The sequence below is a fragment of the Ambystoma mexicanum genome, chromosome 6q (assembly GCF_040938575.1).
Source record: "Ambystoma mexicanum isolate Mex_15411 chromosome 6q, UKY_AmexF1_1, whole genome shotgun sequence".
Lineage (NCBI taxonomy): Eukaryota > Metazoa > Chordata > Amphibia > Caudata > Ambystomatidae > Ambystoma > Ambystoma mexicanum.
The window spans coordinates 79,510,018-79,536,530 of record NC_090937.1 but is presented as its reverse complement, the minus strand read 5'-3'; the positions used below and the strand labels follow the sequence as shown (position 1 = coordinate 79,536,530).

General features: G+C 48.7%; 1 protein-coding gene across 2 annotated transcripts in view; it reads left to right on the top strand.

Annotated features, from left to right (window-relative positions):
• Positions 1–26,513, top strand: part of UBA6 (ubiquitin like modifier activating enzyme 6) — a 1,607,755-nt gene that overhangs the window by 1,325,707 nt on the left and 255,535 nt on the right. The gene's annotated exons all lie outside the window — the stretch shown is intronic.

The following is a 26,513-nucleotide window of genomic DNA, read 5'->3' as shown; positions in this document are numbered from 1 at the left end:
GTCGTCAGGCTGGGAATCCACAGTAAAGAAAAAATCAGTATCAGTTTCGTTTCTGATCTGTCTTTCTCAGTAATAACCCATCACTGGTCTCTGGGTCATACTGCCCCCAGCCAATGACTGCCCTCTCCCTAAGCCCTGCATCTGGCAGCCATCTTCAGATTTTTTACTGCACGCTCAAGTGTTGGGAGTCCCCGTGTTTAGCTCTCGAGCTTTTGCTGCGTTTTTGTGCTTTGCTTTTTTCAAAGAGAATTTCTCATTTTTCGGTCAAATAGAGCCTCAAGCACCACCGTCTATACATCCGATTAACGGGGATCCGTGTCAGATTTTTCTACGCCCCTCAAGGGTGAAGATTGTGTCGAGTTACGCTTCTTGGAGGATTCCAGAAGTTTCTGCGGCCTACCCGAACATGGCCCAGGAGAACGGAAGCTTGACGCCCGGAAAGCTGTTCAGGTTCTGCCCTGGATGCCAGCTACAGAATGTGTTCAAGGAGGACGAGCATTCGAAATGTCTCTACTGCCTTCATGAGGACAAAACGCACATCGAGAAGGACTGTGCGTTTTGCAGGAACATGTCGGAACGGACCATCAGGGACCGACACCTTAGTCTCTCCAACTGGCTCGAAGGAAGGAGTCCGTCAGGTGAGAAGAAGTCTGAGCGCTCTTCTAAGTCCTGTGAGGGCGCCCTGGCGACGGGGGCCCAACAGAAGGCAAAGCACCGCAAGTCCGCGGGCACCGGGAGCGCGGAACGGTCGGGCTCTTCGGCTGCCAGGCAGGGCGCGCCTTCCCCGGCACCATCAACCACGAGCCAACGCTCTGGTTCGGGGAAGAGGAAATCCGAGAACCCGTGTAAGCCTCTGGAGAGGCCCCGGTTGATCTCGAAGGATTCGGCCGAGGGGGAGCGAGGCAGTGACCCTCCCCCCAAGGTGAAGGCCTCAAACTCGCCTAAGGCGGTGAAGGCCTTGATTCACCTGGCCAAGGCCTCTATCAAGGGAGTCGCGGCAGCCCTGGCGCAGCCTGTGGAGGCTACACCAGTGGAGGCGACCGCGGCGCCCAAAGTCTCCCTGCCTCCGCGGAGGGAAGCCTCTTTCAGACCCATCAAAAAGACCCCCGTGAAGACCCCGGCGGAAAAAGAGGGGGGGGCGCTATCCATTGTGGACACGGACACAAATCCGAGGAGGAGTTGGCAGAAGTCCTAGAGGGCCTCGACAAGGGCGTCGAGGAAGCCCGTCCCCACAGGAGGGATCCCGATGAGGGTGACGATGAGAGTGATGGCGGCACTGGCGAGGGTCCTAGTCAGCCGTCGCTTCCTGAGCCGCAGGATAACTCAGCAGCCATTTTGTTGGCGATACAATCCTTATATTCAGAGATAAGGACGAGATTGCCCTTACCACCGACAGAGGACCCGGTACCAGGTCCGGCGGAGGAACCGGAGCCGGTCCCAGCAGGAAGCCCCCCGAACAATAGAAGACAGATCCACCCAGCCCCGCCTTCTCAGCCCTCGTGGCCTGCTCGGCCTTTACCCATGTCCCCCGTCCCTGGGGATGACATGGGAACAGACACGGCCACGACTGGTACCGACTACGGCGACGACGGGACGGAGCTCCCATCACCAGCCCGGTCCTCCCCGTCCGCTGAGATCGGATCTTTCCACACAATGATGATCGCCAGGGCATCCGAGCTTTTTCAGCTCTGCCCCGAAGAGAAGAAGGAAGGTTTCCTTTACCAACGGCCTGAGGCCCAGGAGGAAGTCAGTCCTTGCCGTGCCTCTGCTGGATGACATCTGGGACGAGGGTCTCACTCTTCTCAAGAACCCTTCTACGACGCCTGCCAAGAAGGATCGGTACGAGAAGTAGTACCGGGTCCCCGACACGGCCCCTCTGTGCCTTAGGGCACAACCTACCCTGGACGCGGTCGTCTCAGCGGCGTCCAAGAAGAAAGCGGGGGGGGGGGATGTCGGTCTCAACGTCAACTTCCCCGCCAGACGGCGAAGGGAAGAAGCTGGACGCAATGGGACGACGAGTTAGCTCGTCGGCGGCAACAACGATTAAGGCGGCCAACGCCCTCGCGATCATGGCCCGCTACGACAGGGAGTTATGGTTCACGATCGCCCCCCTGTTGGACTTCCTACCGGATGGCAAGAGGGCCGAGGCCCTGGAGATCTTGCAAGAAGGCGAAGTGGCGTCGGACCACGCCATTACGGTGGCAACGGACATTGCCGACACCGGTTTCCGCCAGCTAGGCAACGGTGTTTGCCTTAGACGTCGAGGTTGGCTCAAGGCGATGGATTTCCGCCAGGATGTGCAAGCCAAGGTGCTAGACATGCCGTTCGACGGGAACAACCTGTTTGGGAAAACGGTGAATGAGTCCCTCCAAGCCATCAAGGCGGACACAGACTGCTAGGGCCCTAGGCGTTCTTTCAGAGCGCCTCCAAGGGATTCGGCAGTGGCTCCTCTACGTACCGCCAAGCGGCCCACTCCTCGTCGCAGGAAGCCGATAGAGGACGAGGCAAGTCGGGGGGGGGACCCCGCTGTCGTCGCCAGGAAGGCCAAGGCGGCAAGGTGTCCGCCAAGCAAGATTGAACAGACAGCGGGGTCGGGCCCCCACCGAAGCACCCCAGTGGGAGGCCGGCTGGCAAAGTTTGTCAGCGTGTGGGAGTCCATCTCCACCGACCGTTGGGTGCTGAACGCCCTGGCCCAGGGGCACGCCCTCGAATTTCTAAAAAAGTTCCCCCGCATTCCACCCGTGGTCAGGAAGGAAAATCACGTCCCTCAACTACTCTTGGAGGTGAGGGCGTTGCTCAGAAAATTTGCCATCGAGCTCGTCCCGAAGAGGCTCCGGGGCTCCGGAGTATACTCAAGGTACTTCCTAGTAAAAAAGAAGACAGGAGGATGGCGCCCCATCCTGGACCTGCGACGGCTGAACAAATACATCAAGGCACAGAAATTCCGGATGGTCACCCTCCAGCACGTGCTGGGACAGCTGGAGGAGGGCGATTTCCTGTCGTCGTTGGATTTGGAGGATGCGTACTTCCACATCCCCATTCTGAAAGGTCACCGAAAGTTCCTCAGGTTCGTGGTCCAAGGACGGCACTACCAGTTCAAGGCCCTCCCGTTGGGATTGAAGTCGGCACCTAGGGTGTTCACCAAGTGCCTGGCACCAGTGGCGGCGTGGCTGCGCCTGCAGGGGATCCACGTCTACCCCTACCTGGACGACTGGCTCATCCGAGCAGGGACAAGGGAGCTCGCCGTGGATCACACAGCAAAGACCGTCCAGCTGCTCTCGGACCTGGGATTCTCCATCAACTTTCTCAAATCCCACCAGGTCCCGTCGCAAGTCGCACTGTTTCTGGGAGCAAAGCTCGACACAGTGGCGCCTGGCCTCACCGTCGGAAGAAAGGACGAAGGCCATCCTGGGCAAGGTGCAGCGCCTGCTGGCCACGGACGTGGCCAGGGTGAGGTCCATCAAGTCCCTCCTCGGGATGATGTCCTCCTGCATATATCTCGTGTGCCTGTGCAGGCTTTGGATGCGCCCTCTGCAAGAGTTCCTCGACTCCCGCTGGATCCAAGCGACGGGCAGCTTCGAGGACGGGATTCCGCTCGACGAGACCTTCTGACGAGCGATCAGGTGGTTGGGTGCCCACGCTCATCTGACGGGGGGCACAGACTTTCAGACCCCATCCCACCAGATAATGGTGACGATGGATGCCTCCCTGGAAGGGTGGGGAGCAGACTCCGGAGATCTTCACGCAAGAGGCCTTTGGCTCCCAGAGGAGAAGAAGCTCCACATCAACATCCTGGAGCTCCGAGCAGTGTTCTGGGCCCTCGGGTCCTTTCTCCCGTCCCTCAAGGGCAAGGTGGTGAGAGTTTTCACCGACAACACCACCACGATGTTCTACATCTGGAAGCAGGGAGGAACCAAATCCCCAGCCCTCTCCAAGGAAGCCTAGGATATGTGGCATTGGGCCGTCGGCCAAGGGATGTTTCTGGTGCCCTTTCATCTGGCAGGGATAAAAAACACCATCGCCGACTCACTCAGCAGGGAGCTGCTCTCGTGCCACGAGTGGGAACTACGGCAGGATCAAGTGGATCGACTCTTCCGATGATGGGGAAAACCCCAGATCGACCTGTTCGCGACGGCGACGAACTCCAAGTGCCAGAGGTTCGCCAGCAGGTTTCCCCAGCCGAGGAGTATGGGCCATGCTTTCTCGTTCCCCTGGGAAGGCCTGTTCCTTTATGCGTTCCCTCCATTGCCGTTGCTGCTCCGACTCGTCAACCTGCTCCCGGTGCAGGATGATCCTGGTCGCACCGGCATGGCCGAGGCAGATCTGGTTCCCGGACCTTCTGGACTTGTCAGCGTCCCCACCAGTCAAGCTGCCGACGGACGCGGATCTTCTCTCCAGAGAAGGATCGCCATACTTCTTCACGACCCGGAGTCGCTGAACTTGCAAGCCTGGCTCCTGCAGCGCTAGAGTTTGGAGGGTACGATATCCCGGCTGACTGCAGAGAGGTCCTTGCAAAAGCCAGGGCGTCCTCAACTCTCAAGTGCTACGGACATAAGTGGAAGAGGTTCTCTGTCGGTGCCGTGCACAGAAGATTAACCCTCTACGGATTACGGCCGCTCAAGTGCTGCCGTACCTACTGTCGCTGGCCAAGGCTGGACTGGCTCACCCCTCCATCAAGATACATCTCGCTACGATCTCCTGATACACCAGAACCACAGGACGGGCGTCTTTGTGGTCCCATCGCCTGGTGAAGGAATTTATGAAGGGACTGTTCCGATCGTTCCCGCCAGTGAAGGCCCCTGCCTCGGCGTGGGAACTCAACGTGGTGCTGACCAGGCTCATGGGGGCGCCATCCGAGCCCCTGCATTCGGCGCCGCTGAAATACCTGTCGTGGAAGACTGCGTTTCTTGTGGCCATCACCTCCGCACGGCGAGTGGGAGAGATCTAGGCCCTATCCTGCAAGCCTCCATACTTGACTTTTCACGACACAAGGGTGGTGCTGAGGACGCACCCCTCGTTTATGCCCAAGGTGCCGTCGGACTTCCACCTCAACGAGCTCTTGGTGCTACCTGTTTTCTTCCCGTCGCCTTTGTCTTCGGCCGAGAGGACTTTGCACTCGCTGGATGTGGCTAGAGCGCTGAAGTTCTACGTGGACCGAACGAAGAGTTTTCGGAAGACATCACAGCTGTTTGTGAACTTTGGACCTGTGAACCAAGGGAAGGCTCTCTCGAAGGCTTCCATTTCCAGATGGCTCTCCGGCTGCATCATGCATTGTCATCGGTTGGCGAACCGACCGTTGCCCGGCCGTCCGAGAGCCCATTCGACCAGTGGGACCGCTGCTACCACAGCGTTCTTGTCTGGTGTGCCCCTGCTGGACATTGCAGAGCTGCTACGTGGAGGTCGACGCACACCTTCACAAGATTCTACTGCGTCGACCGGGATTCCAGGGAAGAGTCCAGAGTCGGCCAGGCAGTGCTGCGCAACCTGTTTGCTTAAGGTGAACCTGGTGGGGAGGTAAGAGATGCTTAATGTTGAGTGATGAAATGCTTAATGTTGAGCCTTGCCACCTCCCGTGGTTGTGCATGTGTACTGCTATGTATTCTTATATTCATGAGCATGTGAATCCATGCCAGACCCCATGCTGGAGAAGGAACAAGTTACTTACCTGTAACTGTTGTTCTCCAGCATGGGTCTGGCATGGATTCACATGCGAACCCTCCCTCCTGCCCCTCTACGGCTCTTCACTTGGTCATACTGCCACTTTGCGTGCTACCAAATCTGAAGATGGCTGCCAGAGGCGGGGCTTAGGAAGAGAGGGCAGTCATTGGCTGGGGGCAGTATGACCCAGAGACCAGTGATTGGTTACTACTGAGAAAGACAGATCAATAACGAAACTGAAACTGATTTTTTCTTTACCGAGGATTCCAAGCCTGACGACGAGGAATATTCATGAGCAGGTAAGTAACTTGTTCCTTGTCAGGATGTCTCACAGAAACGCAGTCCTCTGTCTGATCCTAATATTTCGTAGTATTTGAGCCTACCACTAATAAGTCTAGCCTAGAAAAATAATTACCACCGGCCGCCTTTTTTTGTTTGGCTTGTGGTGGCTAATTCCTGCCCCCCGCCCCCAAATGTGTCTTTGGTTCTCTTTCTGGCCTCGGCCTGCTGGTACAGTACAAAATATGTCTCTTACCCTTTCTCTCTTACGAGAAAAGGGGACTCCGGCCTCCCACACAAATTACCTTATTAGTTCCAAGAGTTCATTTAGCAATTGGAGTAACTCGTCCTGTAAGCCGGCTACTTGCTTAGTACAACAGGCTCCGGATTTATAAGTAAAGGGTGTTTCAGTCTGTCCTGGGTTATCGTTTTTCTTTATATGGCTCCTCCCTCCTGCCTTCTCCCTCTCCCCTGTTATTTTCTTCCATGAAACGAGAGAGCAGACACCACTGGCTCTGCTCTTTTGGTATGGATGTTAACAGAGTGGGGGTCATAAACCAAGCCATTCACCCTTAAAGTGCCCTGCACATGACGATACTATTTAATCCCCATATAACTGACCATCACTTGGAACTGTGCTTTCAAGGGAGATGCAATAAAATGTTTACCTGAGGATTCCTTGTCCCGTAAGGGAGGGGGCACCCCCAATGAGATCCAGCTTGATGTCAAGCGTCACAGGCTCGCCTCCCCAGTCCCAAAAGGGGGTGCGGGGAGCTCCCCGATGGGCAGAAGGGACGAATTCCCCATATTCGTCGAGTTCAAAATGTCATATTACATATTACAAACAATCATGCAGATTCAATTTCATATTTTAGGCAACTCATCCTTATCCACCAGGCTTTTTCATTAAAATTGAGTATTGCATTTTGTACTACTCCATTGTTTGAATACAAGATTAAACATGTTGCTTCCTCTTATTTTCCTGATTCTTTACTGATTAAGCACTGGCCTCAAATATTGCCTTTTACTTGTTCCACATAAAGTGCACATAAATTAAAAATTATTGTATTTAAATCCCAGGTTTTTCAATATTTATAATTGGGTTGTGTAGAGAAGTCTTCTCTCCTTCGAGACATAAAACCGAATAATGGTAAAATACCTAATCTTATTTTGGCCTTTGTGAGACAGGCATGGTATCAAGAGAGACAACACAGACAACCGAACTCAAGTTTCAACAAACTGTATTAAAATGTCAGGATGGTAATCGGCCACCAGAGGGCGCACGGATGAGTTTACTCTCCACACACCCTGGTCCCAGAAGTGGCATGAGCCCCTCCCCAATGTAAAGCAGAGAATCCGGCGTGGGAACTGATCCCCCTCCAACAGTCGAAAACCTGAACGAAATCGGAACGGGGAAACAGAAGAACTTAGACTAAGAAGTTTGGGTCCCCAGATGCGGCCTGGTGCGCACGCCGTAGCTGAAAGAGAGAATGTGACTGAGTCCAGGACAGACGGGGGGAGTGATCCTCCGTATCACATGAGAGGAGATCGTACAGCTGCTGCGGACGGCGATCCCCTCTGAAGAGGAGCACCCCTGCGCACTAAAGGATCTCCAGAGGACACGTGGTACCCCTGCAGCTCTGTGTCAGCAGTGGCGCGCCCGGCTCCTAAGCATTGTCACAGAGGAACTTCGTCGGCTGCCTCAGAGTTCCTACTACTTTGGACTGTCCTCCGTCACGACCAACCTTTGTCGCCTCCAAGTGATGACCCTTTGTGCGTGCCCCTCTCTGCGCTAGGGAATCAGAGACGTAGAGCAAAGATCTGACTCCGGCTGGAACACCTGGTTCGCCTCCCCCCTGTGTCGGACAGGACCCGATCCACCACCCGGCGGGGGCTCCGGATGAGACACGGCTCCGGGGACAACGTTGCTGTGAGAGATCCCCCCTCCCCCTCTTGAAGAATTCACAGCTCCACCACCGTGCCGTACGCTGCTCACCCCCGGTGGACAGCTGATGACTGTGTATTACGTGTCAGGAGCTGCGCACCGAGTACACAGTGTCCACGTAACGTGATCCACAGGCCCAAATGCTACGGAGCTGCAAGTCGCATCCGCACAGGTACGAACACTGCTGCCCAACAACAGAATAACACCCTTTAACCTCCAGCACAATAAACTGTACCCCAGGCTTGATCCATTCAGCACCTTACTTCACAGATAGCGTGCATCTAAGAGCACTACCAATTTTACATACTCCCCAAGTATACCAGGCGAAGCGTGCCTTCATTACACACCAGGCAAGACTGGGTACCACAGTGTCCGGGACGGCGTATAACAGTCTCACATCTATGTGGGATATCCCGCGTTCCCAGCATAGCAGGACCCAGTAAGGCAACTGTAATAACAAAGAGCAGGAGCCACGGAAAGGAAATTGGTCATGGAACCATTCTGAAATAGTCGGATTTGTGGATCTCAACACTTATAAAGTTGCGAAGGCACTGCCTCTTCCCAATATCGTTTGCCTAATGAGGTCATTGCGACGTGGTGGAAACTTCCTGAGTGTGTGGGTCAGAGCGGACTGAGCGAAGTAAACCGCGTGTCCCTTCTAGCATATTAGAATACCCTGAGGACACGCATGTCCAGGTTGTCAGCGAACGGATATCACTGGCCCTAGGGCATTAAGCAAGCATGATCTGAAACCTGGAATAGAAGAGGGAGAACTGTCACGCATCAAACACGTCTCAATCCAGTGACAATAAGTGGAGTATTTAACATCACTACACATTAAGGAATATTCAAGATAACGCAACTCCAGTGAATACCTCAGTGGTCACCTGAAGGAGTCCAATGGGAATACTGTCCGGAGGGTTGGGCCCCCGAAGGCGGGGCGTGTGCCCTCCTCCGGAACAAGGAACATTTCTCCCACCGCACGAGAAGCCCCTGGTATACAGAACTATCTTCCAAAGAGGCCAAAGCCAAACGGTACCTACCTGCACAACGAAGTGGAAATATTTGGACCCTCAGAGAATCGTCCTGCCTCTCTGTGTCCCTGCTATTCCTTCCAGCTTCGATCGGATCATAGCTGACGGCCTGGCTCGGACAACGGAAGTTGGTATTATGAGGACTTGGGCCCTCACAGTTTACAGCCTGCACCCGCCTCGGAACTCGAACTGAACATAGAGATACGGTCATGACACGCCCCCTCGAGGAGAGACACGGCTGGAGTATTGAGGCGGCAGGAAATCGGAAAGGACTGAGGGGTAATAGGACTCCCAAATTATTGAGTTAGCATTGATAACAGTACTGATACCCTGCAAACCCCCCCACTTCGAATACGAATAGCACATGAACATGTATCGAAAACTGGCTAAATACTCTTCTACTCCACGTAATTCTGGTACAGTCTCGTACTCAAAGGGAGAGATGGAGGCGTCCGGGATGGATGCAGCGCGACGAAAGCTGATGTAGCAGCCCTCTTGAACGAGAGGAAAAGCATGAGAGCAGATATTGGGGGCAAGATAGACAAGATTACGAATAGAATGGACAAACTCGAAGAACGACTCGACGGAGTGGAGCACAATCAAACTTCTCTCCACACGCTCGAGTCTCAGATGGACCTGAGGTTGGGAGACATAGAAACCCAGGAGGAAGAATTTCGCCTGAAACTAGATGATTTGGAAAATCGCGAGAGGCGCAATAATCTCTGGATCTTTGGTATGCCGAGTCGAGAGGGGGAGACTGAGCAGGACTGAAAAAGAACTCTCCATGCGCTTCTCAAAATATTATTTAAAGATAACACGGTGGATGAGCCGAAGGTCGATCGGATACATAGGGCAGGATGTGCACCAGGAGGCCCAAAAACAGTCCTGGTTAGGTTGCATAACTATGCTGACAGAGCCAGGATCCTCGATAAGGCTAAGAATACCCCCCAACCCCTTCTGGACACAGTAAGAATTATGATCTATCAGGACTTGTCCTCACTCTTGCCATGTGGAGGATGTGCATGCCCCTGACCAGGTGGGTTAAAGAGAAAGGTGTCTGATATCGTTGGGGATACCCGTTCTCCCTTACATTTGAATGGGAAGGAAACAAAGTGAGACTCCGAACTGCAGAAGACATAAAGACCTGCATAGCCGACCTACTGGGCAACCCGGACAACGAACAAAACCCGGTGGAGGATCGATGCGAAGACTGGCAATGGTGTATCCAAGGTCCGAGACGGCAGAAAATCCTGGGATCCAGAAAATATAGGAGGATGAATGCCTCTCCGAATGCAGAGCATTGATGCAGGATGACACCATACAGCATTGTGCATAAGAACATTGGTATGGAGGACGGCCTGTGTTCAGGAGGGGAGGGCCTGTTGTAGAACTCACTGACCTTGACAGCATGGCACAATGCCCGCAATGACCACCAAATATGGCGAGATACAGAGGTAATGAGAATACCTCTGTATTCTCGGCTTCCGCGACGAAGCCGGTCTACGCCGGTCCCGGCGGACCTACATATTAACACCAGCAGTACTCCTCCTCCTCAAGGTTAGTCTTCCCCAGGTGGCCTGCTAGTAACTGTGCGCTGCGCGCCATACTGAAACATTCATCCATTCATTTGGTGAAGTTTAGTGCGCGGAACGCTAAGCATTGTGCCTTGTCAACTGCAACTGCACCAGAAATAAAAGCTCAATCCCATAAGGATTGAAGCACTAGACTTGATTATAGTGGACAAATTGACAGATTGAAAGGTTCTTTTTCTCTGCTATCCGCATTGTTTTTGCTTACTTACTTTAAGAAAAGAAGCACCTCGCGCGCTTTCAGGCTCCTCTGCCGACGCAGATACAAGCCCTGACACCGGGAACTACCTTTCCCAGAATCCCCGAACGTCGCCTTAAGGAAACGTCAGGCGCTTCAGCGACGAAGCCGGTCTACGCCCGTCCATGGCGTCCCACGGCACACGGCAGGAATCGCTGCTGGTTTTCGAACACAGGCACTGCCAGCTAAAATACAGGTATGGGCTACCCCAATATTGACGACCTACTGTCCCCAAGCCGCTTTTCTACAACAGCAAGGCCTGGTCCAACAATTTCTTAGACACAGACCAGAGCCTCCTGAACAAATTGTTACACAGACTAAAAGTATACCACCCAAAGATGACACTCACATTGAAGCAATTCATGAGACAGTGGCCAATAATGCCAATCTTAAAATTGCATTATTAAACACCAGGTCAATGACCAAACATGCACAAGAAATCCACGACTATATTATTGATGAACAATTAGGCATCTTATGTCTAACAGAAACATGGTTACAAGAACCTGTTGGACCTACTATAGACATTGCTATTCCACCTGACTATAACATATACCTTAAAAACAGAGAATCTGGAAAGGGCGGATGAGTGGCGATCATCGCAAAAAACTCAATTAAGCACCCCGATTCAGTGCTCAGGATGTGAGGTCATTCACCTCAAACTGACCCCCACCCAAAACAACTATATAAACATCATAACTATATCCAGACCTCCATCTCTAACATCAGAATTTAACGATGAAATTGTGAGCATCTTAAATAACCTTAAATCTCAAATCCACCAATACAGAAACTATATTGATGGGTGACATAAATAGATGGAGAGGAAATCAACATGACCAACAAGCATTGGCCCTAGAAGAGGACCTACAAAACAGTGATTTTACCATCATTAACAAAGGCCCTACGGCTATCACAGGAAACCAGCTGGACTGGATTGTCACAAACAGCTATAATATAACCATGCTTGGCACATATCCATGCATTTGGTCAGATCATTTCAAAATTGAAATTTCTCTAACTCTGAACTTTAAAAAGGAAAAACCATCTAACATACCGAAATCAGACTTTGACCGGAACCTAAAAAAAATTATGAGTAGCATGCTCTCAGAAGAAATCAATATATAATCATGACATGATAAAATTATTAGATCTTCACGCCCCCCTTAAAAACAAGAAAGTCCGACCCAATTCTAACCACCAAAAATGGTTTAATGCTGAAGCTATTGAACTCAAGAAGGACAAAAGGAATCTTGAGAGGAAATGGCTTAAAGAACCTACAGAAACGAACAAAGCAAATTGGAAGAATGCAGACCGCATCTATAAATCTAAACTTATAGATTTGAAGAAAAATCACTATAATAACATTATTAGTACTGCGGCAAACTCCACCGGAAAGCTCTTCCAGATCCTCAAATCTTTGGACAAACCCACCACTCTTACTCCACCATTCCAACCCACCGAAATGGATTGCGAGGAAGTTCAAACCACATTTCATAATAAAATTGTCAAAGCCAGGGAAAACATCATAAACTGCCAGACCACAAATACCTCAATTGACACTCACCTTGTAGAGAATAAGATCAAATCAGAAAACCCCACATTTCATTTCAGGCCCATCACTCTAGATGAAATGAAGAAAACACTTTCCAGCATGAGATGCACATCGTGTTTGGAAAATGTTCTATCCCCAAAATTTATCTTGGACAACATAGATATCTTCGCCCCCTTCTTTAGAAGAATGGTAAACGCTTCTTTTAGGGACCTAACTGTACCCAATACTATAAAGAAACCGGACCTTAACCAACAAGATCCTGCCAACCTTAGACCCATAACCAACTGCAATTTTCTGTTGAAAATCTTGGATAAGGTGGCTACTGAACAACTACAAAGCTACGTGGATGAAAATAACTTATTACACCCACAGCAGTCCGGATTTAGATCCAGCCATAGTACAGAATCTGCTCTGCTAGACCTTCAGACTGAAATGCTGTCAATATTAGATAAAGGCAAATCAGGCCTATTAATATTGTTAGACCTCTCGGCAGCATTCGATTTGCTGGATCACACAAAACTCCGAGAAGCCCTGGAAAATTCAGGAAATTGCTCACCAGGGGCAACCGAATGGATAGCTTCATTCCTTCAAAACAGGCAATCTAGGATTGTCTGGGGAAATAAAACATCTAACACCAAACCGGTGGATTGTGGCGTCCCACAAGGGGCCAGTTTCTCCCCTCTTCTTTTCAATCTTTATATGCACTGCCTTTGTACCATGCTCTCCCAAATGGGTATTTTCTTTACAAACTTTGCTGATGATACCCAGCTAGTCTTCGAACTCAGTGGGGGTTACAAATAGGACTGTGACACTCTCTCATCTTTATACAACATCATAGAATGCTGGATGAAAGAAAATTGGATGTGTTTAAACGGCTCTAAGACCGAGCTCATGATATTCGGTTCTGCACAGGCCAGAAAAAAATTGAGCCCACTCTTCTCTTCATTCTCCATTAAAAACACCCCTATTCCGATTTCAGGAAAAGTGAAGACTCTAGGAGTATATCTTCAAACTACATTAGGTGCTGAAGCACATACAGTTTACCTAAAGAAAAATTGTCAATATCACCAAATACTACTGAAAAAAATCAGACCACTGCTAGACCAAAAAAATAGCACAATCATTGCTAGAGCTACAATACTATCCAGATTGGATTATGGTAATGCCCTACGCTTAGAAGCTAATAGCAACTGCGTGAAGAAATGCCTAATAATTCAAAATAACGCCATCAGGACCATCACAGGAAGAACTTGGAGGGAACACATCACCGGCGAAAGGAAGGCCCTCCATTGGTTCGCTATGAAAGAAAGAATTACGTTTAAGTCTCTCACTATGGTTCACCGTTGCTTAAATGGCAATGCACCAGCTTACCTCAAGAGACATTTCAAGTGGTATGCGCCGACAAGACTGCTAGATACTCTAATACAGGCCAACTGCAAACCACCACAACAAAAAAGCAGCACGGACTCGGTAAGGCCTTTCCGACTCTAAGCATAAAAAAATGGAACGGACTTCCTACCTCACTGAAGCTCGAGTCCAACTACACTCTCTTCCGGAAAAAATTGAAAACATTACTTTTCAATTAACTCCGCGAAACAGGCCAAATCGTTCACAAGGAAATCTGTCAGTTCACACTGTGTCCTGTTTTTCACTATTCGTTGTCCTGTCTCCTTGTCAGCGCTCTGATGCCCGCGGGCTTTCAGCGCTTTACAAATATATAAATAAATAAATAAATAAATACACAATGGTTGCTGTGGAGGTACTGTGCGTGTCCTCGAATCTTCCCGGACTTGGATGCTTATGGTTTGATGTTGTAGGGGGAGTAAATCAATGTGGACATTTTGGAGAGGGAGGTGCCTAAAGGGGGCTCAATTTTTTTTTCTTATTAGAGGTGGTATGTTAAAGGACCAAAAGGGGTAAGAACTTCACTGGTGGTTCGAGACCGACTGGGTGACGTTAACTCAGCTGGATCGGATGCTGCAGAGAGACGATGGGGGATGGGGAAGAGGTGGCGATTAGAACAGGTAAATACATTACTTTATGCAAATTCATAGCTTGGACGTTGAACACTTACTGGTTGGGGCCTAAAATTGGACATTTGGGCATTGACTAGGTCTACGATAGCTGACAATTTAGCAGGTAAAACCGAATTCCAAAGGGCTGGCACCTTAAATGTTAAGGGTCTCAATTCCCCCACTAAAAGATCACTAGTTTTTCGCAAATTCAAGAGGGCTAACCTGGACATACTCTTCCTGCAAAGGACCAGATATGCACAAGGGGAGGAATGGAAGGTTCTCTATGCCAAGATCGGAACTGAATACTGGGGGTCGGGCCCTTTACGAAAAGCTGGAGTGGGTATCTTGATTAGGAAAGGGCTCAAATTTGAAATCTCAAAAACATGGTTGGATCCCGGAGGGAGAGCCATTGTCCTAGTGGGCAGACTCCACAATACTACTCTCACGTTTTCAGCCCTTTACGCACCCAATACGGGACAGCCCCGTTTCCTACAACATATGATCCCAAAGATCATGCTTGAGGCCGAGGGGGAGGTCATCCTGGGAGGATATTATAACATGTTTGCAGACCCTACACTTGATAGGCAGGCCGGCAACCCAGATTCAAACGACCCACCCGATGGCGGCTGAACCGAAGTGACCAAAATGATGGACCTATACGGGTTGCACTACATATGGCGCTATCTCCACCCCCACCAAGCATGTTATACGTTGTTCTCAGCCCCACACTCCACATTCACAAGAATAGATTATATATACCTCACCTTTGAAATAAGTGACGCAACATCTACCTCAGAGATTTCCAAAATATCCTGGTCGGACCATGACATGGTAACTGCTACTATAAACCTTCTTGCTCTCCCACACAAGAACACAAAATGGTGGTGCAATGAGTCGCTGTGGAAAGACCTTGTCTTTCGAGAACAGCTTGCAAAGAAGGTCAGAGTACTTTGATCGGACCGATACAGGGGAGGTATCCAAAAACATGGTTTGGGAGGCTGGGAAGGTGATCTGGAGAGGCATACTGATTAAAGAGGGAGCGGATAAAAAAAGGAAAGAGCTTTCATAGAAATTAGGCTCAGAACAGAGATAGCTCAATTAGATCTGCAGGCGCAATCCAACGATGAGGGGAGAGGAGAAAGGATATCTGAAGCTGTCCAAAAGAGAGAGGAACTCCACCGCTTAGAGGAAGGTCTAGTCATATGTAAGCTCCTATTTCTCAAGCAGAAACACTATGAAAAAGGAGACAAGGCTGGCGCACTCCTTGCAGCTAGATTAAGAGGTCAACGACCCGAGCGATGGGTGGCGACTATAGAAAGTGGAAATGAAGCCCAACCAACCAGCACAATGAACATTCCTGAGGCCTTTGCAGACTTTTATGAACACCTCTACAGGTCTGAGTCCAAACAGGAGGAGGAGGAAATGAACAGGTATGTAAATAAAGTTAACATGCCCAAACTCCCGTGAGATGAAGCTGAATCTCTTGAATCCCCCTTAACTCCTGATTAGGTAGAAAATGCCATAAAAAGATTACCAATAGGAAAAGCACCCGGAAATCATGGGTATACTGCAGGGTTCTACAAGACCTTCCTTGGACCCCTCCTTCCCTTCATGGTTGACCTATTTAATCATATCCTTCAAACAGGCATAGCACCCGAATCCTTTTCACAGGTGCTCATCTCTGTAATCCCAAAAGACGGCAAAGACCCAAATAACTGTGCATCGTATTGCCTCATCTCCCTCCTTAATATCAAAGCAAAAGTGTACACACAAGTGTTGGCAGCGAGGCTGGAAACCCACATGCCATTGCTGATAGATTCTGACCAGGTCGGGTTTATCATGGGCCGACAAGGCGATGACACAACCCGCAAGACCCTACACCTAATACATGAAGCGCAAAATATGCTGAATGTCGCCTTGCTTCGGTCTATCAATGCTGAGAAAGCATTGGAATGTGACTTCCTTGAGGCAGTGTTACACAAAATAGGGCTCGGCCCGATGCTCAGGAGAGGCGTTAAAGCGGTCTACACTTCGCCCCAAGCATCGGTCATGGTGAACTCTGAATACTCTAGATGGTTCACCCTCGAAAGGGGGACGCAGCAGGGTTGTCCCCTCTCAGCAATATTGTTTGCACTTTCCCTCGAACCCCTTGCCCAAACTTTCAGAGCGGATAGCCAAGTGGAAGGTCTGAGGGTACACGGCAGAGAATACAAACTAGCACTATATGCAGATGACATCCTGCTCCATATACAGAACCCCCTGACCTCAGTGTCCCAAACTATTCAACTCATTGAGACCTACGGCTCATTGTCAGGGTTTAAAATTAACTGGTCAAAGTCTATCCTTTACCCCCCTACACAAACCCGATCCTGACTTGGCCGGAGAACTCAGTCAACTGGGTCTGGTAATGGGAGGCTCAAAGCTACGCTACTTAGGGATAAATTTAATAAGAAACCTAGACGAAATGTACGAGGCCAACTTTCCGCAACTCCTCTCCGCGTTCCATGCCGATTTGACAAAATGGTGACCCCTTACAATTTCTTGGATGGGTCGATTGAACGCTATCAAAATGGTGTGTGTCCCTCGTTTCTTATATCCCTTCTAGGTCCTTCCCCTGAAAGTTCCAGATAGGTTCTTTTGAGAAGCGAAGAGCGCGATGTTACGTTTCCTATGGGAGGGGAAAAAAACGAGAATAGCATATGAAGTCCTCATACTCCCTAAGGAGCAAGGTGGGGGGGTAGGCCTTCCTGATCTCAAGTTATACTATCAAGCGGCCCAATTACGAGTGCTGATCCCACACTTAAGAAATAGGAAAGATCTAAAATGGGTCCAACTAGATAACGATAATCTAACCCCGGTCACACTGTCAGAATGGTTATGGGCTCCATGACCCAAACTCTTGCGAAGACTCCGAGACCACCCTATACTCAGCACTATATGGAGTATATGGACGGAAGGAGCATACTTGGCAGGCGTCACAACGTGGCCTTCTCCCTTAAGCCATATATGGTCCCCAGGGATTTGGGAAGAGATTCCAGAACACTCACGATGCCAATCATGGTTTGACGCAGGCTTGGAGAGGGTGGGGCAACTGTGGAGGGAGGGGGTATTTTTGACAGGCCCCGAGTTAGAGGAGGCCCTCCAATTGAACCCGATCTCGGTCTTCCTTTATCTAAGGCTTAAAAGCGTAATGTCTAGAAAAGACTGGCGAACAAAGACAGAGGGACCTCGCACTGTTTGAGAAGCTTCTCGATACGATGACTGAGACTAAGGGGTTGATTACACACACTTACCGAGCATTACTAGAAACCGGCTTGAACTCGGTCACAAAGCTCAAACAAAGGTGGGAGCTAGACTTCGTAAGAGAATTTGACCAACGCACATGGGCGAAGATATGTAAAACACCCTCACAGGTATCAATTGCTGCACAGTACAAATTGCATGCTATTAAATTATTGCATATGTGGCAATACGATCCCCATAGACTGTCCAAAATGTTCCAGACTACTAAATGAAGTCCTGGGCTGGATCAAGCAGGTAGAGGGTATCTCTAGAGAACGAACACCTCTCCTAGTACTGTTTGGCCTGGAAGAGGATGAGGAGTGAGTATCTAGAGTAAGGGGAATAGCGGCCCCTTACTTTTAGTGGCGCGAACCGGCCTGGTGATCAGATGGAAAGCACAACAACCCCCCCTCTAAAATGGAGTGGATCGGCATAGCTACAAACATATATGCAAAATGGAAAGGCTCACAGCTGCTCTCCATGGCAAATCAGTCCAACATGAACTAATGTGGAATGACTTTGCGGAAGTACACGCTCCTAACCCCATACAAAAACCTGCATAAATGACACTGAAGGAAGATTGACCCCATAGCTCTATCAAATGTACTTGCACCGTGGCTAGCCCAGTGATTTGGAGAAAACCCTGCTAATACTATTGTGACTGCCTGAAAGACTAAGCAAGTCAAAGATCTCAGAAAGATGGCCCCAAATGGGATACAAATGCATGAATGATGAGGTGCTTCAATTGTACGCGTGACCTGTTCTGAGGGGCAGGGGGAGGGAGGGAAGGGCTTTAAACAACGTACAATGACACAGTATCTCTTGAGAATAGTATGAACCAAGAAAAAAAAAATAGCAGGATGGTGAAAGGCCTTACTTGCCCTATAACTAGGTTATGGACTTCTCTTTCCCAAAGAAAACAAAGGAAAGTCTGAATCGATAAGTCCAAATCAAAGTTCTGTCTGTGAGCAAAACCTATGCTTGCCCTTACATTTAAAAATAAACAAAGTGTGGGGGTTTCTTCTCAAGCAAAAATAGTGTTACAAAATAAACTCTTAGCTGCTCTCAGCTTAAGTTCTTCTTGGGCCTTCTGCTTGAGGATCAATACAATTCCAATAGTTGTTGGTCTAACCACTGTTCTGCCAAATCTTGAGGTTCCCTTCCCCAAATGCAATGTAGCACAGTTCACAAAAAGGGGTTCTTGCTATTTCCTTTCCCAAGACAGCATTTCGAATGGATTGTGTCTTCCAACGTATTCCTCATCTCAGATATTCGTATCATCAACTTTGCTGCTCCGGAAAATAATTTTCACCAGAGGGCGCTGTGCTCGAAGTCTCGGTGTCAAAGTCCCTCGAGGGCTGCCGTAGAGCGTCAACGTCATCCGCAGTATAAAGTGCTCGAGCTGCACCCGTTGGCTTCAGTTCTGTTTTTCCAAAAGCTTTCACTTCGTGTGTATGCAAAATGGCGCTTCAGTTTGAGATGTCTTCATCTAACCCTTCTACCCCTAAAACTGGCTTTAAGAAATGCCAGAAATGTGGGAAGAAAATGGCGATAACTGACCCCCATCGAGTTTGCCCCTGGTACCGCGACTCCGACAATAGAGTTGACGACTATGTTTCCTGCCATGATATGACGGGTAAAGCTCTCAAGGAACGATGAGGTAAATTGGTGGTGGGGGAGGAAACTTCGAAGGCTTTGAAGAAAAATGAAGGCTCAGCGGAGTCTACGGAAAAGTCCCAACGTAAGTCGAAGAAATCCAGATCGAGGAGGTGATCACGAAAATCTTCTTCTTCGAAGAAGGCGAGGAAAAGACGTAAACTATCTCCTTCTTCATCATCATCTAATGAATCCGATGAAGGGGTGATCACTTGTCCACCCAAACATGATTCCCCAAAATGGGAGGCTTTTAGAGCCTCCATGATGCAAATCTTTGAGAATGCAGCCCCGACCCCCTAAAAGAAACTGCGTGAAGACCATGCCCCAGCTCATCATAAAGATGACAGAGGAAGGTCGGAGACTAGACGCTCTAAATCCGGCGAGGAATCGTCGAGGATGTCATCGAGAGAGACCTCTATGACACCTCATAAGAAGAGCAAGATGGGCCTTTTCGGTTCATAAACTGAAGGCGACACCAGACGAAATGGCGTTAAGTTTCAATCCGTCTTCGAAACCTGCGTCGAAGGTTTCCTCGACACCTCTGTCGAAGGATTTCTCGACGCCAGTGTCGAGGGCTCTGTCGATACCGCCCTCGACAGTGCTGCTGTCGAAGGCGTCATTGGCAAAACCAAGGTCGATGCCGCCACAGGCTAGTAATATTTATACCCATTTAGCAAGAAAATACTTTAAGTCTATGGCCTCTATTTATGAGGAAGAACAATCCTCTGAGGAGGAGACTTCCCCTATTGGGGTTACATATGGTACAAAAGATGTTCCTGAGGAACAAATTGACCCTCAATCTAAAATGTGCGACCTCTGATTGTCTCCAAACAGCAAGTGGTATAGACACTTCCCCTGAATTGGAGTTTGATAAGCCTGACCCAGCTGATAATGCTGACTCGGCTTATAGAAATATAATTAATAGAATGGTGTAGTTCATGGGATGGAACAGGAGTTCACCCAGCTACGAACAAGATGATATGACAGACATTTTGAGTCAAGGTCATAGAAAGGATCCTGTTCCCCTTTTCCGTACTGCACTTCAGAGAAAGGTTATGGCCGCATGGGAAACCCCAGAATCTGGACCGGCAGTCAACACAAGTTTTGCAAGAAAGTATAGACCTTCATCCTCTTATCCTGACTACTTATCTAAGTATCCTTCGCCTGAAAGATTAGTGGTTCAGGCAGCCACATCCACTAGACAGTCTGCATACCCTTCTGTTGCCCCAGATAGGAATGATAAAAAAATGGATGCCTAGTCCTGCAAGATTTTTTCTTCGGGCAGTATGGCCTTAAAATCAACAAATGTGACTTGCACCCTGGCAACATTCACATAGACCCTGTGGGATTGTATTTCTCTGGTGGCTGAGCACATTCCTGAGTGCGAGGAACGTGATGGTTTCCTGGCGATTGTTAAAGATGGAAGGGAGGCTATGGGGGAATGCCTCCAGTCAGGACTGGACACTACTGACAGCATCAGTAGTCCATGGCTTCTAGCACAGTGCTACGCAGGGTTGCATGGCTGAGAAAGTCAGGTTTTGCACCAGATGTCCAGGCCAGACTACTCAGTGTGCCATTTGACGGCTTGAGGTTGTTCGGCAGCAAGGCGTGTGAAAGTTTGGACAAGCTGCAGACCTCTAAGGTGGCGGCTAAGTCTCTTAGCACCTCCATACGACAACCTCAACAACACTCCTACTCAGGCTCATCTTCCTGGATGGGTTGCCCTTTTCGTTTCTACTCCTCATTTGGAAGGGGACAGGCTAGTCAAAGAGGACAGCAAAGGAAAATTCCTTGTAGTGGACTAGGTAAAGGTGCTAGATCAGCCCAGCAGCGGCAACTGTCCCCTCAGCCGCTGCTGCAGCCGCCTCTAAGCCACTCTGATGCCTTGACCCACAAGACCCCGGTGGGAGGCAGGATCTCTCACCATCTGAACAAATGGTGGGGCATTACTTCAGATGCTTGGGCACTGGAAATAGGAGCCCATGGTTACTGCCTTCCCTTCCAGCAAAGGCCTCAGGAACATCCACCGGGAGCCAACTCTGCCAAAATTTTGTATCCGCTCCTTGTGCAGGAGATTTTAACCGTGCTAGAGAAAAGTGCACTTTAACATGTACCTGTGACGGAGAGGAACAAGGGTTGGTATTCCTCTTACTTTCTCATCCCAAAGGAGGACAGAGGATTGAGACCCATCTTGGACTTAAGAAACTTGAACAAGTTCCTCAGGAAGGACAAGTTCAAGATGGTTACCCTTTTTCAGATCCTTCAGACTCTCCAGCTCCAAGGCTGGTTGTTATCATTGGACCTTCAGGATGCTTACTTTCATGTGCCAATCTATCTTAAGCACAGGAAGTACCTGAAGTTTGCGGTTGGTGGTTCTCACTTTCGAGTTCTGCCATTCAGGCTAACCTCCGCCCCGAGGGTCTTCACCAAACTGATGGTGGTGGCAGCAAGTCTCAGGAGAAGGGGGATTCACGTCTACCCTTACCTGGACGATTGGTTAATCGGGGCGTGTTCACCCGAGCAGGCCCAGAAACATCTGACCGTGACCTATCACTTATTACACAGACTGGGCTTCTCCCTAAATTACAAGAAGTCTCAAGTGATACCACTCCAAAAGCTCCAATTCATCGGAGCAGTCCTGGATACTTCCTCGTGGAAAGCCTCGCCTCCCGAGATGAGAGCTCTACACATTTTGCAGATGGTGACAAAGTTTCAAAATGCCCAGCATATGCTGGCCTTCGATTTTCGGAGGTTCCTCGGCTTCATGGCATCCTGCATTTTTCTGGTGTCAGAGGCCCGATTGAGAATGAGATCCCTTCATTGGGCCCTCAGGACTCAATGGTCCCAATCTTCAGTGGATATGTCAGATCTTCTGAAAGTTCCGTCCAGAGTGGCTCAAGATCTTCTATGGTGGGCTTGCAAAGACAATATCCTCAAGGGAGAATCTTTTTGGCAACCATGGTTGGAGATGACGGACGCCTCACTCACTGGGTGGGGAGCTCACACCAACGATTTGACAATCAGCGGTCGTTGGTCTCTATTGGAGTCCAAACTACACAACAACCTTTTGGAGCTGAGGGCAATCGGACTAGCGCTGAAGGCCTTTCTGTCCTCTGTATGGGGAAAGAATGTCCTGATAATGACGGACAACACAGTGGCCATGTACTGCTACAACAAGAGAGGAGGTGTATGGTTACTACCACTATGCAGAGAGGCAATGAGAAGAACACAGCGGCGGACGCTTTGAGCAGACAGAGCACAGTCTCCCACGAGTGCGAATTAGCTCAGGAAGTCCTTCAAGAGATCTTTGCCCTTTGGGGAACCCCTCAGCTGTATCTGTTCGCGACCAGTGTCAACCGGAAGGCCGATCAGTATTGCTCAAGGGAATTTCCCCCAAGAGGAGCTCTAGGGGACGCATTCGTAGTGGATTGGGAATTTCCACTTCTGTACGCATTTCTTCCAGTCCTGTGATTCCTCACGTAATGAGGAGGTTGAGAAAGTTCAGGAAAACCATGATCCTAATTGCCCCAGATTGGGATAGGAGGAGACGGTACCCGGACCTTCTGGACATGTCCATCTGCCCTCCAATAAGTCTTCCACAAAAAGAGGATCTTCTCTCGCAAGAGGAAGGTCGGGTTCACCCTCCAGAGGTCAAGACACTCAGCCTTCACGCATGGTTTCTGAGAGGCTGACATATAAGGATTGGGACCTAGCAGCGCTTTCTATTTTTAAGCGCTCCTCGGAAGAGTTGTCTTACTTCAAAATTACATTGATTGTGCAGTTCCTAAAGGGTCTCACTAATGTGTACCCTCCAGTCCCATTTCAAGTACCTCTTTGGGATCTAAATTTAGTCTTAAAGTTCCTTACATGCATTCCTTTTGAGCCTTTGCATCCTTGCCCGCTAAGGCTTCTCACTTTGAAAACAATCCTTCTAGTGGCAATTGCATCGGCCCGCAGGGTGAGTGAGTTACAGGCTCTCTTGTAAGCCTCCTCACACCATCTTCCATAAAGACAACGTTATACTTAAAGTCAAACCTTCATTTTTACCTAAAATAGTCTCACTCATCTGTCTCAAAAGATCACTTTGCCTTCTTTCTATCCTCCCCCTCATGCAAGTAAGGAGGGAGAAAGTGACCAACTTTTCGTTGGATATACTGGCCACAAATTGGGCTTAGCAGTAACAAAACAGACATTATCCAGATGGATAATTTTGGCAATTACCGAATGCTACGGGTTATCTGGAAAATAACCTCCAGATGGGCTAAGGGCTCACTCAACTAGGGGCATGGCAACTTCGACGGCTCTTCAGAGGGGTGTCCGGTGCAGGATATTTGTGCAGTGGCCACCTGGTCGTCGATACACACCTTTGTGAAACACTACTCGCTAGATTCCACCTCAACACAAGGGGGTCTTTTTGCTAAGGCCGTTCTACATACGGTCCATGATTAGGATTAACTAGTACTCCCTCCTCCAAATGTACACTGCTTTGGAAGTCTATCTGAGATGAGGTTTGCGTGGGAGGACACAATCCATTCAAAGAACTAGTTACTTAACAAATGTAATGTTCTTTCGATTGGATGTTCCTCCCACATATTCCTCATCGAGCCTACCGCGCCGTACAGTTTACGTCAATTTCACTCCGGATTCCTTGAGAGCTTGCGGTCTAGACGTATGCCTGATCAACTACTCAGCTGAGAATATAAAAAAAACAGAACTGAAGCCAATGGGCTCGGCTCAAGCCCTTTATACTGCGGATGACGTCGATGCTCTAGGGCAGCCCTTGAGGGACTTCGACGCAGAGACCTCAAGCACAGCGCCCTCTGGGGAAAAAAATTCCGAAGCAGCAAAGCGGATACGAATATCTGAGATGAGGAGAACGTGGGAGGAACATCCAATCGAAAGAATGTTACAGTTGGTAAGTATCTTTTTTTTAAAAAAAGTTTACTATTATTTATTTGTTTTGGTTTTAAATGAAAAACCTTTACAAAAAGAGAAAATCTCCTTAATACAAAAACAAGAATTTATAAGCCCTGGAAATAGCCAAAGATGACCAGAAGTAGCCAAGGGTGACTTGATAGGAACCTAGCTCAGCCCTCATTATGCTCTTACGACTTATTCAGGTTTACAGGGCTCAATAGTATAGAGAGTTTTTCCAAGACTTTTACTATTGTAGCTGTGAGCATAATTTCTTGGCCTGCAATCAGTCTGTCCCAAAACAGATCACACATTAAGCTTTCTTCTTTTGCCACAAATCTTCCGAGCAACTGCGAAATTATTTCCCAGTTACCCTCACACTCCATTAGCAAGTGTTTGAGGGATTGATGGTTTGGAGGATTGCAGTGTCTACAGAATACAATGGCTTTGTCACCCTGGTTTCTTATGGCCAATATTTCCCCTGAATGTGCGATGTTGAGTCTTAGTTTTAAGAAGTTATTTCTTATAGCTCTATCTGGGTATTTTTGAAGATAACGCGGAAGAGAACCCAGTTTTCTGTCTACTTTTAGAAAAAGATTTGGTGGCTTCAGTTTTCTTACTCCGTCAATGGTAGTGATCCAGTCTTTTGTTTCCAAAAGCTTTTTTACTTTCAATGGATTGCAAATAAGAGTTTCTGGCGTCATCTCAAGCCCAGTCAAAATGTTTCCCACTTTCTTCTTCAGTCCATTGAGTTGCTTGGATTTTGTTTTTTTGAGGTGTTCATTTACCTCAAAATAAAGAGTGGACTGATCAGCTGTTATTATTTCGCGGTACAGAGAAAGGAGTTTCCAATCAACTCTACAGTCCAATGAGGTCAATCCCAGCTCAAATCTGAGGCTTGCTAGTGGGGTACACATTGGAAGGTTTATCGATTTTATTTATTTATTTTTTCTCCACAAAAGCCCCTCGACTTTGTCCCAGTTGTAGTCCCAGAGCAGGGGCTTTGCTTCTAGCCCATATAGGAGAACCGGAACTGCTTTGGCCATATAGTATTTAACAAGTGGAAGGAGTGAAAATTTACAAAATTTGCCATTCAATTTCTTCATTTGGGAGATCATATTTGTGGCTTTGTTCAGAATAACTGTTGACGCTTTCTTCAGAGAGGGGGAAGCTAAGATTTCATAACCAAGATAGGTCAGTTCTTCAACCCGGGGGACTGCTTTTCCGTCCAAGACCCAATTTCTAGAGCCCAGATTTTTTTGGGCATGTTTGAAGATAAGGATCTTAGATTTCAGAGGGTTGATTAACAACCCATTTTGTGTAGCATATTCCCCTAATCTGAACAAAAGCCTCTGCAGACCAATCGCCGAGCTGTCCAACAGAACCAGATCGTCCGCATATGCCAGCCAATGGATTCTCCTCCCATTTAATCTCGGACTGGCCATTGCAAAGGACTCCAAAAAATCTCCAAGATCTGATAAGAATAAGTTGAAAAACAAAGGGGCTCCAAGACAGCCTTGCCTTACCCCTTTGAGGACCTGTATTTTGTCTTGACAGATTACCCAAGTTATCCAGCCTCACTCTGATGGTAGTGTTCCTGTGAAGCTCCATTAACATTGCAAGTAGAGGAGATGGAATCCCCCAATTATGGAGTTTCCGCCACAGGTGTGACCTATCCACTTGATCGAATGCCTTAGACAGATCTACCCAGGCATCATAGAGGGGGATGCCTTCTTTCTCACGGGTGTTTTCACTAAGGAGATTCAGGATGAGCCCATTGAGGCTGGTGGATAGGCCTTTCCTGAAACCTGTTTGATGTTGGGAGAGCATCTGCTTGGACTCCACCCACAGAGTAAGATCTTTTAGCAGTAACCGCATAAAGATTTTGCTGTCGATATCCAGGAGGGCGATGGGGCAATAGTTTGCAGGACTTAACCTATCGCCCTCCTTAAAGAATGGAATTACCAATGCATTCTTCCATGAAGGTGGAAATACCCTGTTTTGCAGAATGTCTTTAAAGAGGCAGTATAGCCCACATTTTTGGGTTGTCTTAAAGGACCTGATAGGTGAGTCCATTGGGGCCTGCTGCTTTCGATGTAGAGGATGAACAAATGAGCTCCTTGATATCTTGTTCCTCAAAGGAGAGAGACCAGTGTACCTGATGGTAAGATAAAGTCAGTGGAGCCCGTTTGTTTAAAGTTGTTAGACATATATTCCACCCATTGTTTCTCTGGGACCAAATTACAAAGAGAGTTGTTCTGACCACTCTCTAAATGGTTCAAAGCCGCCTAGAAGTTTCTACAATTATTTGCATTTAGTAGATAAAGCATTTTCTCTCCGTCTTCTTG